This window comes from Stegostoma tigrinum, chromosome 12 (genome assembly GCF_030684315.1).
Source record: "Stegostoma tigrinum isolate sSteTig4 chromosome 12, sSteTig4.hap1, whole genome shotgun sequence".
NCBI classification, from domain to species: Eukaryota; Metazoa; Chordata; class Chondrichthyes; order Orectolobiformes; family Stegostomatidae; genus Stegostoma; species Stegostoma tigrinum.
In genome coordinates this window covers 35974087-35988429 of record NC_081365.1, presented here as the reverse complement: position 1 = coordinate 35988429, position 14343 = coordinate 35974087, and the positions used below count along the sequence as shown (strand labels likewise).

The 14343-nt window shown below is 42.0% G+C and overlaps 1 protein-coding gene across 5 annotated transcripts in view; it reads left to right on the top strand.

The window, feature by feature from the left end:
* stxbp5l (syntaxin binding protein 5L) overlaps window positions 1-14343 on the top strand; it is a 523376-nt gene that overhangs the window by 15455 nt on the left and 493578 nt on the right. The window lies entirely within an intron of this gene.

Sequence of the window (14343 nt, the reverse complement as noted above, 5' to 3'; positions counted from 1 at the left end):
GTCATAACAAAGTGTGGAGCTGGATGAACACAGCAGGCCAAGTAGCATCTTAGGAACACAAAAGCTGACGTTTCGGGCCTAGACCCTTCATCAGAAAAGGGGAACGGGGAGGGGGGTGCAGACCGAAGATGGATAGAGAAGATGGGTGGAGAGGAGAGTATAGGTGGGGAGGTAGAGAGGGAACAGGTCAGTCCGGGGAGGCCGGATAGGTCAAGGGGGCGGGATGAGGTTAGTTGGAGGGAAATGGGAGTGTGGCTTGAGGTGGGAGGAGGGGATAGGTGAGAGGAAGAACAGGTTAGGGAGGCTGAGACGAGCTGGGCTGGTTTTGGGATGCAGTAGGGGGAGGGGAGATTTTGAAGCTTGTGAAGTCCACATTGATACCGTTGGGCTGCAAGGTTCCCAAGCGGAATACGAGTTGCTGTTCCTGCAACCTTTGGGTGGCATCAATTATGGCACTGCAGGAGGCCCAGGATGTACCTGTCGTCTGAGGAATGGGAGGGAGAGTTAAAATGGTTTGCGACTGGGAGGTGCAGTTGTTTGTTGTGAACTGAGCATAGGTGTTCTGCAAAGTGGTCCCTGAGCCTCTGCTTGGTTTCCCAATGTAGAGGAAGCCACAACAGGTACAGCGGATGCAGTGTACCACATTGGCGGATGTGCAGGTGAACATCTGCTTGATGTGGAAAGTCATCTTGGAGCCTGGGATGGGGATGAGGGAGGAGGTTTGGGGTCAAGTGTAGCACTTCCTGTGGTTGCAGGGGAAAGTGCCGGGTGTGGTCCGATTGGAGGGGAGTGTGGAGTGGACAAGGGAATCACGGAGAGAGTGGTCTCTCCGGAAGGCAGCCAAGGGTGGGGATGGAAAAATGTCTTTAGTGGTGGGGTCAGATTGTAGATGGCGGAAGTGTCGGAGGATGATGTGTTGTATCCGGAGGTTGGTGGGGTGGTATGTGAAGACTAGGGGGATTCTTTTTTGGCGGTTATTGCGGGGATGGGGTGTGAGGGATGAGTTGCGGGAAATGCGGGAGACTCGGTCAAGGGCGTTCTCTCGACCTCTGCGGGGGCAGGGTGGGGGTGGCGAAGTTGTGGTCCTTGAAGAACGAGGACATCTGGGATGTGCGGGAATGGAATGCCTCATCCTGGGAGCAGATGCGGCAGAGGCGAAGGAATCGGGAACATGGGATGCAATTTGCCTGGCTTAGAAGTCACTCAACCACACTTCAGGCTTTCAACACTTTATTTTAAAGCTGACAGATACCGATGATTTTTATGCTTCTGTCTGTTACCATAACTCAGAATCACTAAAATTGCAACACTGCAGAAGGCCATTTGGTTCATCATGCCTGCAAGTATCCACTGATAGAATATTTCTCTCCAACTCCCACTCTGAGTCAAACAGCTGTCATAATGATGCTGCCTCCATAAATGCATTTAACAGTTCCCTTGTACACAGTGACAGCCATGCAGCATATGCATCTACACAATGTTTTTCCACTGTCATAGACACAATGCCTCTTGTCTTTTTTTAGTGCTCACTGATTCTAGCATGAAAGTACATATTGACACCTTCTACAGTTTAGTTAGCTTTTTAGTGTACATGGAGAGGCAAGCAGCTTGTGATAATGGGGAGCATTGAACAGTCAATTTATCAGTCAGAGATAGCAGGAACTGCAGATGCTGGAGAATCTGAAATAAGAAGGTGTAGAGCTGGATGAACACAGCAGGCCAAGCAGCATCAGAGGAGCAGGAAAGCTGACGTTTCAGACCTAGACCCTTCTGCAGAAACCTGCTATGTCCATCCAGCTCTACAACCAGTCCGTAAGTCAGACGGGATGCATATGTCACTGTACAGCACTGTGCTACATCAACATCTGAGCTGCAGCATGTGCAATTAGCTTATGCAGAGTACAAACTGAATATGCTTAACAAATGACAATGTGCAAAAGCCAAAGGGAATGGGTATTTACTGGGCTGAAGGGTGAACTAGAGTCAGTCAAGGCACTAGTGCCATAGTCAGCACGGGGTCTTGGGTCAAGTGCAAGCAGCATGGGTATTGGTACGGATTGCTGTATGTAAGTTGAGTGCTGTTGAGCTATCAGTCAGGGAATGGGCAGTTTGCAGACTGTAATTGCAGCTTTTTCCTGCAATAGACAAGGGAAGGGAATCATAGAATCATTGTAGTATAGAAGAGGCCTTTCAGCCCATCAAATCTGCATTGACAAAAACAATTTTAAATCTACACTAGTCCCATTTTCCAACTGTTGGCCCCTAGCTTTGAATGTTTCAACATTTCAAGGGCTCATCCAAGTACTAAAGTCATACAACACCAGGTTATAGTCCAACAGGTTTATTTGAAATCTCAAGCTTTTGGAGTGCTGCTCCTTCATCAGGCGAAGAGAAGAAGAGCACAGGGGCACAGAATTTATAGGCAAAGAGATCAAAAGATTGTACAAATGGTATGAGCGGAGTGTCAATCGGCCAAATAATACTTCTCTGTAGGTGATCAAAAGTGTCAAATGTTGTGAATAAAGCGTCTCCAGCTGAATATCAAGTGAAGAGATGACTTATGATCCAATTAATTGAGACAGCGTGATAACTACAAAAAAAAAGAACCAAGTGGTGCTGAAGATGAACCAAATGGCTGGAATAATTTGATAGGTATAAGAGTCATGTGCTGAGGGACCCACCAAAGTAACAAGTAACAAGTAATCCAAAACTGTACGAACTAATTAAATTCGAGAGATCATCACAGGTAACGAAGATGATAGTGTCAAAACAGGACTGTAAAGAAAATTATACAAATACACAACAGCATGGGGGGTGGGGGTGCAGTATACATGTAGCGTGACATGAACCCAAGATCACGGTTGGGGCTATTTACATGGTGTTGAGTCTCTGCTTCAGTTGTCCAACACTTCCCCAGAGCAGAGAAACTATGCCATGTTCTTCACAGCCTTCAAATGTTATCGGGGACAAGATCATCCCTACGCCGCCAATTCTTGCCTGCAAAAAGAACATCCAAAGTTTAAACAGACCATCATTCGCAGCAAACTACCCAACTTTCTGGACAGCATTGACACGTTTCTGACATGGCTACCTCTACAAGATGTGTCAGATCATTGATATGGATACTACCATCACAATAGAGAACACCACCCACCACACACACTCGTGACTGGGTCAATGTTGTCTACTTCATATGTTGCAGGCAAGGATGCCCTGAGGCATGGTATATTGGTGAGACCATGCAGACGCTAAGATAATGGACGAATAGACACTGCACAAAAAACACCAGACAGGAATGCTTCCTCCCAGTGGGCCAAATTCAATGATCAAGGCCATTCAGCCTCTGATCTTCAGGTAACCGTCCTTTAAGGCGGCCTTCAAGATACGCAACGACACAGAATTGCTGAGCAGAAATAGCCAAGTCCCATACCCACAAAGACAACCTCAACCATGATCTTAGGTTCATGTCATGCTACATGTAACTCTACCACACTGTTCTGAATTTGTAAAATCTTCCTTAGTGTCCTGTTTTGACGCCACCATCTTGGTAACTTGTTATGATCTCTCGACCTTAATTAGTTTGTACAGTTTGGATTACTTGTTACTTTGGTTAGATCCTCGGCATGCAACTCTTACACTTCTTTTACTCCAGCCATTTGGTTCATCTCCAGCACCATTTTATTTTTAATTTTTTGTAATTATCTCTCTGGCTCAATTATTTGGATCGTGGGTCATTCATTCGCTTGCTGTTTAGCTGGTGACAGTTTACACACACTGTCTGACACTTCTGATCACCTCAGAGATATGTTATTTGACTTGTTGATGTTCGACTCACATCATTTGTACAATCTTACTGATCTTTCTGCCTATAAATTCTATATCAGTGTACTTTTCTTCACTTCACCTGATAAAGGAACAGTGCTATGAAAGCTTGTGATTTCAAATAAATCTGTTGGGCCATAGCCTGGTGTTGTGTGACTTCTGACCTTGTCCACCCCAGTCCAACGCCAGCATCTCCACATCACCCAAGGTTAAAGGTTGTGAGGTTTCCTGCCTCAACTAACCTTCCATACAGTGCATTCCAGATTCCCACCACCCTCTGGGTGAAAGATGTCGCTTCAAACCTCTTTAAACTGCCTGCTTTTCACTTAAATTATGCCCCTTGTTATTAACCTTTCAACTATGGGGAACAACTGCTTCATATCCACCTTGTCCATGCCCCTCATAATCTTATATACCTGTAACCAGATCCCCCCTCAGCCCTCTCTATTCTATCGAAAACAAATTGAGCTTATCTCGTGTCTCTTCACAGCTAAACTGCTCCAGCCCTAGCAACATCCTAATGAATCTCTGCACCCCCTTCAGTGCAATCACATCCTTCCTATAGTGCAGTGATCAGAACTGTACACAGTATTCCAGCTGTGGCCTCACCAAAGGTATATACAGCTCCAACATAATTTCCCTGCTGTTATAATCTCTGCCATGACTGATAAAGCCATGTGTTCCGTATGTCTTGTTAACTACCCTATCAACCTGTCCTGCCATCTTTAAGGATCTGTGGACAAGAATCTGAGGAGCACTCTGTTCCTCTGAGCTTCCTAGTGTCCTGCCATTCGTGGAGTACTCTCTCATCTTGATTCTACTTCCAGTGTGCATTCCCTCACAATTCACTGTGTTAAATTCCATCTACTGCTGATCAGCCTGCCTGACTAATCTGTCTATCCTCCTGTAACCTAAGACTTTCTTCCTCACTATCAAACATCAAGCTAGTCTTTGTCGCATCTGCAAATTTGCTTATCATCCATAGTGCATTTTCTTCTATATAGTTATTAAATATTATCACAAACATTAATGAACCCAGCACTGATCCCTGTGGCATGCCATGGGACACCAGCCTCTGATCACAAACAGTCTCCTACCACCCATCCTCTAGGTCCTACCACTAATCCAATTATGTATCCAACTTGTCAACTTACTCTGGATCCCTTGTGTTCTTATTTTCTTTATTAGTCTTCCAATTTTTGGCGAAGGCTGTGCTGGAAACTACATCATTGCATGACTCTCACTTACACACATGGTCATCTCCTCAAAATATTCAGTCAAATTTGTTTGTCATGACTTCCTTGTGACAAAGTGATGCTTAATATCCCTGATCAAGCCTTGTCTCTCCATGTTGAAATTAATTATCTCAGAATTTTCTCCTGTAGTTTCCCTACCATTGATTTGAAACTCTCTGGGCTGTAATTCCCTGATTTACTCTCACCCTTTTTGAAAAGTGGAACCAATTAGGCTGTCCTCCAGTTTTGTGGCAACTCTCCATTAGATTCATAGCAGTTAAACAATTATGTGTGAAGAGGAGGAGTGAAATGAGTCCAATGAGTGAGGCAGTGCAGAGAGCACGAAGGAGGACTGGTTTGGATGGATTCTACTTCACTTCTACGGCTTTATGCCCGTGGACCTGACAGATTCCCTTCCCACTGCTAGCCTTCCCACTGCTAGCCTGATTCCATCCCCAAACCCTGCACCCAACATCTCTTTCTTGTCCCTGCATGCCTCCATTGGACTAATATACCTCTCAGTCTAGCATCCCCTCCCAGCTGTTGGACCCAACATTCCTGATCCTAGATCAGACCTCAATCTACACTGACAAGTACCCCTACTTCTCCCTCCTCCCTGCTGGACCAGACAACCCCCGATCCTGAAGATAGCCTCTTCATGCCCCCATGCTGACAACCCCTCCCACCTGATGGACTCAACATCCCTCAATGGTGATCAGAGTCTGATCCCATATATTTCCTAATGAACCACCCCATTTATAGACACCCCTCCCCAGACAGCCCATTCTGTCTTAATCCTGGCCACTGGAAACAATACACATCATCTTCCAGTGGACATGACACACACAAGCTCTCTTAACATTGTAAGCAGTGTTGTGTGCCAGTCAGAGTTCTGACTACACTAATATAAATTTCTAGCTCTTGGTCTTTGGCCTAGAGGCCATGGCAGTACATAATGCTGTATGTTTAATATGGCAGTTCTTTTAGTTTCATTGGGTAAAAATCCTGGAATTCCTTATCAAACAATATTTTGGGTCCAACTGCAGAGTGTGGGCTTCAGTGGTTCAAAAAGGCAGCTCACCATCACCTTCCCAAAGCCGACTAGGAATGGGCAATAAACGCTGGCCCAGCCAGTGAAGCCCACATGCCATAAGTGAATATGTAAAAATACGTGCAAAACTCTGGTGTGGCCGCACTTGGAGTATTCTGTACAGTTCTGGTCACCGCATTATAAGAAGGATGTGGAAGCTTTGGAAAGGGTGCAGAGGAGATTTACTAGGATGTTGCCTGGTATAGAGGGAAGGTCTTACGAGGAAAGGCTGAGGGACTTGAGGCTGTTTTCATTAGAGAGAAGAAGGTTGAGAGGTGACTTAATTGAAACATATAAAATAATCAGAGGGTTAGATAGGGTGGATAGGGAGAGCCTTTTTCCTAGGATGGTGACGGCGAGCACGAAGGGGCATAGCTTTAAATTGAGGGGTGAAAGATATAGGACAGATGTCAGAGGTAGTTTCTTTACTCAGAGAGTAGTAAGGGAATGGAACGCTTTGCCTGCAACTGTAGTAGATTCGCCAACTTTGTGTACATTTAAGGCGTCATTGGATAAGCATATGGACGTACATGGAATAGTGTAGGTTAGATGGGCTTGAGATCGGTATGACAGGTCGGCACAACATCGAGGGCCGAAGGGCCTGTACTGTGCTGTAATGTTACATGTTCTATGTTCTATGTTCTATGTATATATTCACTTGAGTTGCCATGGCTTCCAGGGCAATAGTGCAGGAGCTGGAAAATGGGATTAGTGTAGTTAAAATTTTCTTGACCAACCTAATGGGTTCATTGGCCTTCCGTTCTGTAGACATCTATGTGTTTATACCCCAATCTCCTAAATACTGTTTTACCTTACCAGGCACCCCACCCATCTGGCATGCCATTGCCATTACCCATCTGGAACCCTAACCCATATTAAGCTGCCACCCAATTAGCACACTTACTTACTTGCCCTTTCACAGGATTTATGAAAGTGACTGTCTGTGCTGTTGGATGTTGTAATCACTGAATATGACATGACACTTCAATAAGGGTGTGCTTTCTATGTACATTTTTTTTTGCTGAATTCATGAATTCCTGGACAAGTTCATAACAAGAGCCCCTACCTAGGAATTTTGAATGGAGAAAACATCTGAATGAGGTGGGAAATTGATTTCAATAGCTATACCATTGGTGTGTGCAATATAGAGGTTATACACTTTGAAGGCATTCATGTGGTGGAAACAGATTCTTCAGTGAGATAGGAGGAACGGCTGAATGGTGCATTTGGGAGCAATGATTAAAGTGAACTCTAGATTGATGAGTTGCTGTTGTAGACATCTGGTAGCTGGCTGAACTGGTGGCACTTTTTATTGGTGTCATAATCTTCTTGTTGAATTCCCTGTACCACAATTCTGCATCCCCTGGTGTCAGCATAATACTTGGACAATGCTACTAATCTTTAAGGTTCTATATTGGCCTGAAATAATAATAACCATCCTTTGGGACGGTTCAGTTTGAACAGCAGTTAGTTAGAACTTAACAGTTAAGGCACTCATTTAGGGAGAAACTGTTCTTGAATAACTAAATGACTTTAAAGATGCCAACAGGCCTAGCTTCAAGCAATTGTGCTTGTTTTAATTACACTGTGCAATTTGAGGCTTCCTTGTCAGCTTTAAAGAAATTAACAGAAGGTTTAAACTCAGCAGCTTGAACTTAGCACGACACCTTATCTTTAAACAAAACTATTTATTTTCATTTGGTTCTAGCTGTATTACAAAATGATTATTGATCTATTGACCATTTTTGTAGGACACAATAACTATAGGTCATCAAAATATTTAGCTAGAAATCGCTTCTAATATTATTTGTTCTCAGTAGCCTTACTATCTGCGGGAGTAGAGTAGTATGCTTATGTAACTTCTTTACTACCATTTGTAACACTGATATGAGGATGAAATATTGTTTGTATAACTATTCTGTATCAACAAGGATGTGTGATTTATGTATCATAATGTGTTACTCCTGGGGCCCAAAGTAAATGGGAGATGGACATCTTTCATCTCTGTCTTGCCCCAACTGTCCCAGAGGTATAGCAAAACATGTTCAAGCAGATTCATTCAAAATAATTCCATTATTATAGATAAAGAGATGGGGTGACACCAGGTGACCTTTACCTGTTCAGACCATTTCCTAATAAGAGTCTAGGAACCATTAGAATTAGGGATAAAATTTAGAAATTCATCTGTGGTGTAATTCATTTAGATTTAGATTTTATTTTCACGTGAATTTAAGTACAGAAGTACAGGAGGACAGTGAAAAGTGTATAATGACGCCATCTTAGGTTTAAAGATACCTAGGTACAAAAAACCTAGGTACAAAGTAGTAAGAGAAACAAAGTTAAACATTACCCTCTTGGTATAAATAGAAAAATATTAAAAACATCAAAGTCTTTCTTGTTTTAAACTAGAAAATAAAGCAATTAAAGTTAAAAGCTCCACATGGTTATAACAAAGTTCAGCAAAACATTAGAAACAGAAGAAGAAACATGTTGAATGCTGCCAGCATAGGCAAAGAATCCTAAGGGAGCAGAAGGGATAAGATATTTCCAGACTGCCTTCACTGCTTTCAATAACTATATTTAAATCTTGTTCCTTAAATTTATGAATCCAGTAGAATTTTTTTTAATAACTTGTTAGGTCAGTCAGAACTGAAGATCCAGTTAACAAGATGTGGAGCTGGATGAACACAGCAGACCAAGCAGCATCTTAGGAGCAGGAAAGCTGACATTTTGGGCCTAATTTCTGATAAAGGGTCTAGGCCCGAAACACAAGCTTTCCTGCTCCTAAGATGTTGCTTGGCCTGCTGTGTTCATCCAGCTCCACACCTTGTTGTCTCGGATTCTCCAGCATCTGCAGTTCCTAATATGAAGACCCAGTTGTTGGGCAGACAGTGAATTTGAACAATATTGTGCCTGTAATGCAGAATAATGCCAGATTTGGCCAGGGTGTAAAATCTCTGCTTCTGAATACTAGAGGTTAGTTCTTTAAGAGCTCTGGCAGATGCATGGTTCTAACTGGAGCGTTACTCAGTGTACATTTTGGATTCCTAACAGAATTCATAAGCCAAAGTCTAGGAGTTGAGCTAAGCTGTATCGTTAAACTGTCATCTTCAATCCTGATAGTCTAGATAGAAGAAAGCTGTGATCGAGGACCAAACCAGACAAGGACTTGCATGATGTGGTGTCAACAGTGATACATGACACAAGGATTCACTGAGTAGAATCTCTCCCTATTCGTAGTTTTGCCTGGAACTTCACCTGTAGTGTGCAAGGCATTATGTATGCATCCTAAGATGCTTGCATGTGTAGCAAACCTTCTATCCTGGCAAAAAGGCACAATTTCTTCATTGTTTCTCTGCCTTCATGGTGTATGGGTTGCCTGTACACTGGAATACAGTAATTCCTTAACATTCTTGATTCAATAGTCAACTGCAAAATCATCATTTGATATATACTTGTGCATGCTGGAGTCAGCCTATATTAAAGGCCACAATTACCTTGATAGCCAAAGGTATATCACATTAGGGTTTTCAACCTTTCAGATTATTCTAGAGTATCCAGAGATTAAAGGTCTAACCCTTGCCCAACGCTGCACACAATGCAGAAGATGAGAACATAGGTGCATTAAATGTAATCTTTTTCATTGGATGCATTTTGTTGTTAATTATTTAAATATAGGGATATAAAGAAATAAAGCTTTTTTACTATCGGCCAAAATTTATTCAAATCTGTTTGCTTTCATGTTGAAGTGAGAAAAATGTGATGATAGGTATACTGGGCAACTTATGTTGGAAATGTGGGAATGGGCAGTTGAACATGAGAAAACATGATAAAAATCTCCTACAGTGCATCCACCCAGAATTAACAGGTCTAGTTCACACTTTTTATCAGCCAAGTTCAGACTGAAAAATTAATTTCCAAAATGCACTTGGTTCAGGACCTGCTGGACCCTCCCCCCTGCTTGCCATTGGCTGGCATGGCTTGGTTTTTGCACATGACCTTGCTTGTGCTGGTGCTTTTCATCCTTCAGCTGCAATGGAAATCTAGCTAAACAACTGATGTGAAAATAATCATATTGAGTGAAAGACTCCTCCAGGTCTTTTTCAGTCAAATTTTTAAATGCTGCTAGTGGAAACAATGTAGCTCAGGAAAAGTTTTGTAGTTATCTTATTGTTTCTGTCTCATTGCCAATGGGATTGGGAACCAGTTTCACAAAAGATCTTAAAACAGTTGAACATTGCTGATTACCAAATCAATAACAGATTTGTTTTAAAGTAAATACCCAGAACAATTAGTGGCTGGCTGAATCTATGAGTGCAAGATATTTCTAGTCGATATTGGATGTGTTCAGTCACTGGTAATTTTGGTAATATTGGTAATTTTAGCGTCTTTTGCGTGCGTGAACAACGATCAAAGGGGCGTCCAATTTTGAGTCTAGAGTTCTTGTCTGAAAAGAATGAAACAGTACCCAGAAATTTTTTATGTAACACTGGATTCACCTGCACAACAACAGCAGCAAACTTATATTTATGTAGAACTGTACTGAGACGTCCTGAGGCATATTAGAGGAACATTACATAATGACGTATGACATTGAGCTATATAAGGAAATATTATAACCAAAATCTTGGGTCGACAGTGTTGGTTTATGTCATGATTTACAGGAGGAAAGTGAGTTGCAGAGGCAGAGTAGGAAGGAATTCCAGAGCTAGGTGCCTGTATAACTGAAGCACAACCACCAATATTGGTTTTGGAAACCACAATGCGCATTAGGGAAATGCAGATGCATTTGGGGATGTGAGATTGGAGGAGAACACAAAGATAGGGAGATATAAGACCTTGGAAGCATTTGAAATCAAGGATGAAAATGTTAAAATCAAGGCATTACTTCACTAGACACCAATATAGGTCAGTAAATGCAGGGTTGATAGGGAAATAAAACTTGCCCAGAGTAAAGACAGCCAGAGGAATTTTGGATTACTTAAAACGTACAGAGGCTGGTGGAGATCAGCCAGGTGTGTGTTGCAATAAATGAGTCTCAAGGAAATAAGAGTGACATGCATAACTACCTACCAAAAGTGTTAGCCATCTTGTTTTGGAATGAGTGCGTATGCCTAGTTACCCACAGTTGTTAGTATCGGCAAACACTACCTTTTGTGATATTGATTCAGGAATAATTACGGGAGACAACAATTATTCCTTCTCTTTAAAATAGTGCCTAGGATTTTTCACATTCATCTGACCAGATTTATTGGCTCATCTGCAAGATGATATGTCTTACAGTGCAATCTTCCCTCAGTAATGCACTGGAGCATGTCTTGAATTTTACTGGTTTTAGTGAGACAAAAGTAAGGTAATCCACCTAAAGATGCAGTTGAAGCTGCAATAGGAATTGGATTGTAATATTGTTAAGTTGTGGGAACATTCCTACTTGTCTCCATAGCAATGAATTTTAACTTATCCTTTATTGAAGGTCAGCCAGTGATGAAGTTAGAACCCTGAGCACATCAAGAACAGTTCCCATGAAACTGGATTTTACAAAGGGGATTCTAAAATTGGAATTAGGCCCTTCCTTTACATAATTAAAGGGTTTAACACTAGAAAGATAGCCTGAACCTATATTAGATGTTGTTCAGTCATTTTCACACAATACTACTAGCCTCCTTTTTGCAGTCCTTCCATATTTTTCCTGAACACTGTATTCAAAAAGTTCCATACCAAGTTCTGCCGTTTTTGTGTAGGTCCTATTATTACTATGACATCATATTTCATAGAATACCTACAGTATGAAAGTAGACTATTTGGCCCATCAGGCCCACACCAAATCTCTGAAGAGCATCCCACCCGGACTCCCCTGTATTTCTCGTTGGCTACTCCATCTAGCCTTCATATCCTAGACACAATGGACAATTTAGCATGGCCAATCCATCTAACCTGAACATCTTTGGACTGTGGGAGGAAACTGGAGCACCCGGAGGAAGTCTATGCACTGGGAGAATGTGCAAATTTCACACAGTCACCCAAGGATGGAATCGAACCCAGGTACCTGGCATTGTGAGGCAGCAGCGCTAACCACTGATCCACCATGCTGCCCATGGTGGATTCTAAGTGGATTTCTGTGTCTGCAGCTCCGTGCAAACCGTGTTTACTACATTTCCACATTCACCTACATGTTCAGAATCCTTCATTTAGACCTTATTACATTTCTTCTTACTTTGACCACTTTTAATAAATTACTATTTCCCATTTTATTGCTATCTGACTCTCTCAATTTTCTAATAGTATCTCCTCGTTCCCATGGCAAATTAGTTTAAAATCTCCCCAAAAGCAGTCATAAATTGCCCAGCTATGACTTTTAAACCCACTGTTTCTCGGATGCAACTTGTCCAACTTGTGCAGGTACAACTCACCCAGAATTCGTCCCAATATGTATCAGGAATCCTAAGTCATCCTCCTTCCTCCATTTCTCTAGTCATGCATCCGTCTTCTCTATCTCATTTCTGTGCTCACTTGTATGCACTACTGGGGTAATTGGAGAATATTGCCTTTGAAGACCCACTTGCAAGTTTTCTTCCTAGCTCCTGGAACTTTGCCCCATATGCCTGATTTAGTCTCTTAGTATTTCAGGCTTCCTATCAGATAACATTGAGAATAGGTTACCTATACTTTTTATCTTATTCTAAATTTATAGACACTGTCCCAAAATGTAATGATCTTATAAATCTTGTAATTGGAGTAACACGTCCACCTTTGCTGAGTTTGCTTTGGAAATTAAAGGTTTTAAAGTAATAAGATCACGAATTGTAACAACACATGACTAGATTGACCTATTACAATTTTGGAAATATATGAAAATTGCAAGTAAGCTAAAACTTAACTCCTTAACTCAAATAACCTGTTCTGGAACTTTGAATTCTCCAATAAATTAGATTTAGTGCAGTGTGCTCTAAATTTAATAAAAACACCCTTCAAGTTTGAGATAGTATGAACTGCTGAAGCCGGAGAATCTAAGATAACAAGGTGTAGAGCTGGATGAACACAGCAGGGCAAGCAGCATGGAGCAGGAAAGTTGATGTTTCAGGTCTGGACCCTTCTTCAGAAATGGGTGGGGGAAAGGGATTCTGAAATAAATCTGAAATTTCAAGTTTGAAATGTTTTGTATTGGTTTCTAGTGGATGGTAAACTCATCTAGGGGTGGCACGGTGGCTCAGTGGTTAGCACTGCAGCCTCACAGCATCAGGGACCCAGGTTCGATTCCAGCCTCGGGTAACTGTCTGTGTGGAGTTTGCACATTCTCCCTGTGTCTGCATGGGTTTCCTCCGGGTGCTCCGGTTTCCTCCCACAGTCCAAAGATGTGCAGGCTAGGTGGATTGGCCATGCTAAATTGCCCGTAGTGTTCAGGGGTGTGTGGGTTATAGGGGGATGGGTCTGGGTGGGATGCTTCAAGTGGCAGTGTGGACTTGTTGGGCCGAAGGGCCTGGTTCCACACTGTAGGTAATCTAATCTAATCTCTCTACCTAGACCTGCAGCTAGTACCTCAGATTCCCTGCCTGATGCTCAAATCTGCTTTTTGTACAAAATGAGTTCTATTAGACTTTACATTGACCACTGTTTCTGGGCTATTTCACAAAAAAAGGCTAGAAACAAAATACTTGCGTTAAGCCTGGACTTTCTTTGGATAGCCATGGTACCCCTTTAGAGAGCTACGGTGCCATGTTGTTTCTGGTCTCAGATGCACCTTGAGGGAGATCAGGTGTCCTTTTGGGGAGGTATCTGTGGAAATATTAAAATTAGGTATAAATAGCACATAAACTCATTAACTATCAGCTCCTGGGAGATGTCAAGAGGACTTGTCAAAATCAGCTGTACAATCTGTAAAATCAGAAACAATTGTGAAGAAGGCGTGTCAAAACGATCAAGAGGAACTGACAAAGGCAACTGTCAAAGAGAGCTTCAAACTGTCAAGATTTAAAATTTTGCCTTCTAAATCTTTTTTTAAAAATACCTGCATGTTAAAAGAAATTCATTGCTTGCTATTTAACTCTGTTGACTTAAGTTTGAATCTTTCCATTGCTGATTAATGTTACATTGCTGATTTCACATTGATTAACTATCATAGAAGGGTTCCTGCTGTACCACTATTTGATGGACAGCAACTACAGGTTATAGATGCTTTGAAGTAAACCTATGAATTCC